This window comes from Belonocnema kinseyi, chromosome 10, assembly GCF_010883055.1.
Source record: "Belonocnema kinseyi isolate 2016_QV_RU_SX_M_011 chromosome 10, B_treatae_v1, whole genome shotgun sequence".
Taxonomy (NCBI): Eukaryota; Metazoa; Arthropoda; class Insecta; order Hymenoptera; family Cynipidae; genus Belonocnema; species Belonocnema kinseyi.
Window position 1 is genome coordinate 37742164 of NC_046666.1, and position 2980 is coordinate 37745143.

The 2980-nt window shown below is 22.2% G+C and overlaps 2 protein-coding genes across 3 annotated transcripts in view; both read right to left on the reverse strand.

Moving 5' to 3' along the window:
• LOC117181350 overlaps window positions 1–2980 on the reverse strand; it is a 79679-nt gene that overhangs the window by 41252 nt on the left and 35447 nt on the right. The window lies entirely within an intron of this gene.
• LOC117181352 overlaps window positions 1–2980 on the reverse strand; it is a 28912-nt gene that overhangs the window by 16049 nt on the left and 9883 nt on the right. The window lies entirely within an intron of this gene.

The following is a 2980-nucleotide window of genomic DNA, read 5'->3' on the forward strand; positions in this document are numbered from 1 at the left end:
GTCGTTTTCTACTTTTTTATTAAGATGACATTATAATATGCGTATATCAATAAAATTCAAATAAATACTGATCGCATGATAGATAGCCCCCACAGTGCCCCCAACATTGTACGGCACCAAACGCCCAAGCCACCTTAAACTAATTCTATTGAAGGCACGTTTCAAAAGTATGTGTTTTCATAACTATATCTGTTTTTTACAACGAACAATTGAATGTTCAGCTAAGAAAGATCGTTTTTGAACCAAAAATGAAATAGATTTTTAACGAAAAGATCAATTTTGATACTAGAAGATTAAGTTTCTATTGAAAAGACAAATTTTCGAGAAAATACATGAATTTTCAAAAAAATGTTTAATCTTCAATGAAAGAAATTAATTTTTAACCAAAAATATAAATTTAAAGTCAAATTAATTTTCAAAACAAAAGAAAGAATGTTCAACAAAATAGTGAAATTTTCAACAAAAGAATAATTTAAAAAAAAAAGTGGTACTTTTAGCCACATTATTGGATTTTCTACTAAAAAAGACAAATCTTCAATCAAAAGAAAAACTAATTTAAAACAATTAATTTAATTTTTTAGCAAAGAAATTATTGTTCAACCAAGAAGGTGAATTTAAAAGCAAAATTAAATTTCAACCATGAGAGATAAATTAATATGAATTTTCAATAAAATACACGAATTTTAAACCAACTGGTTGATTTATCAACTAAAAAATACCATTTTTCAATAAAAAACGGAACAGTTAATTTTCAGTTAATTAACTTAAAAAAATCACCAAAATAGTTATATTTTCTACCAAAAAGAAGAATTTTCAACAAAATTGGTTAATTTTCAACCATTTTCAAACATTTTTAAACAAGAGTAATATTCAAACAAAAAAGGTCATTTAAACCGAAGATGGAACAGTTTAATTTTCAATTAAAAAATAATCTTCAACCAAGAACGAAATAGTTAAATTTTCAAATGAAATTTTAATTTTCAACAAAATAGTTGAATTTTCAACCAAAGAAATTAATTTTTCATCAAAATAGATGAATTTCCAGACAAGAATAATTATTTAAAAAAGATGCACTTTTAACCACATAATTGGAATTTCTCCTAAAAAAGACAAATTTTCAATAAAAAGAAAAACTAATTTAAAAAATTTAGTTTAATTTTTAAGCAAAGAAATTATTATTCAACCAAGAAGGTGAATTTAAAACGAAGATTAAATTTCAACCATGAGAGATAAATTAATATGAATTTTAAATAAAATACCCGAATTTTGAACCAAATGGTTGATTTTTCAATTAAAAAATGCCAATTTTTAATCAAAAATGGAATAGTTAAATTTTCAGTTAATTAACTTAAAAAAATTCACCAAAATAGTTATATTTTTTACCAAAAAGACAAATTTTCAACAAAATCGGTCAATTTTCAACCATTTTCTATACAAGAGTAATATTTAAACAAAAAAGGGCATTTAAACCGAAGATGGAACAGTTTAATTTTCAATTAAAAAATAATCTTTGACCAATGATGAAATAGTTAAATTTTCCGATAAAATTAAAATTTTCAAATGAAATTTAAATTTTCAACAAAATAGTTCAATATTCAACCAAAGAAATTAATTTTTCATGAGAATAGATGAATTTCCAGACAAGAATAATTATTTAAAAAAGATGCACTTTTAACCCCATAATTGGAATTTCTCCTAAAAAAGACAAATTTTCAATCCAAATAAAAACTAATTTTAAAAAATTAGTTTAATTTTTAAGCAAAAAAATTATTGTTCAACTAAGAAGGTGAATTTAAAAACAAAATTAAATTTCAACCATGAGAGATAAATTAATATGAATTTTCAATAAAATTCACGAATTTTGAACCAAATGGTTGATTTTTCAACTAAAAAATGCCAATTTTCAATCAAAAATGGAATAGTTAAATTTTCAGTTAATTAACTTTAAAAAATTCACCAAAATAGTTATATTTTCTACCAAAAAGACAAATTTTCAACAAAATCGGTCAATTTTCAACCATTTTCAAACAAGAGTAATATTTAAACAAAAAAGGGCATTTAAACCGAAGATGGAACAGTTTAATTTTCCGATAAAATTAAAATTTTCAAATGAAATTTAAATTTTCAACAAAATAGTTCAATTTTCAACCAAAGAAATTAATTTTTCATCAAAATAGATGAATTTCCAGACAAGAATAATTATTTAAAAAAGATGCACTTTTAACCACATAATTGGAATTTCTCCTAAAAACGACAAATTTTCAATAAAAAGAAAAACTAATTTAAAAAATTTAGTTTAATTTTTAAGCAAAGAAATTATTGTTCAACCAAGAAGGTGAATTTAAAACCAAGATTAAATTTCAACCATGAGAGATAAATTAATATGAATTTTCAATAAAATACACGAATTTTGAACCAAATGGTTGACTTTTCAACTAAAAAATGCCAATTTTCAATCACAAATGGAATAGTTAAATTTTCAGTTAATTAACTTAAAAAAATTCACCAAAATAGTTATATTTTCTACCAAAAAGACAAATTTTCAACAAAATCGGTCAATTTTCAACCATTTTCTATACAAGAGTAATATTTAAACAAAAAAGGGCATTTAAACCGAAGATGGAACAGTTTAATTTTCAATTAAAAAATAGTCTTTGACCAAGAATGAAATAGTTAAATTTTCCGATAAAATTAAAGTTTTCAAATGAAATTTAAATTTTCAACAAAATAGTTCAATATTCAATGAAAGAAATTAATTTTTCATCAGAATAGATGAATTTCCAGACAAGAATAATTATTTAAAAAAGATGCACTTTTAACCACATAATTGAAATTTCTCCTAAAAAAGACAAATTTTCAATCAAAAGAAAAACAAATAAAAAAAATTAGTTTAATTTTTAAGCAAAGAAATTATTGTACAACCAAGAAGGTGAATTTAAAACCAAGATTAAATTTCAACTATGAGAGATAAATTTTCAAT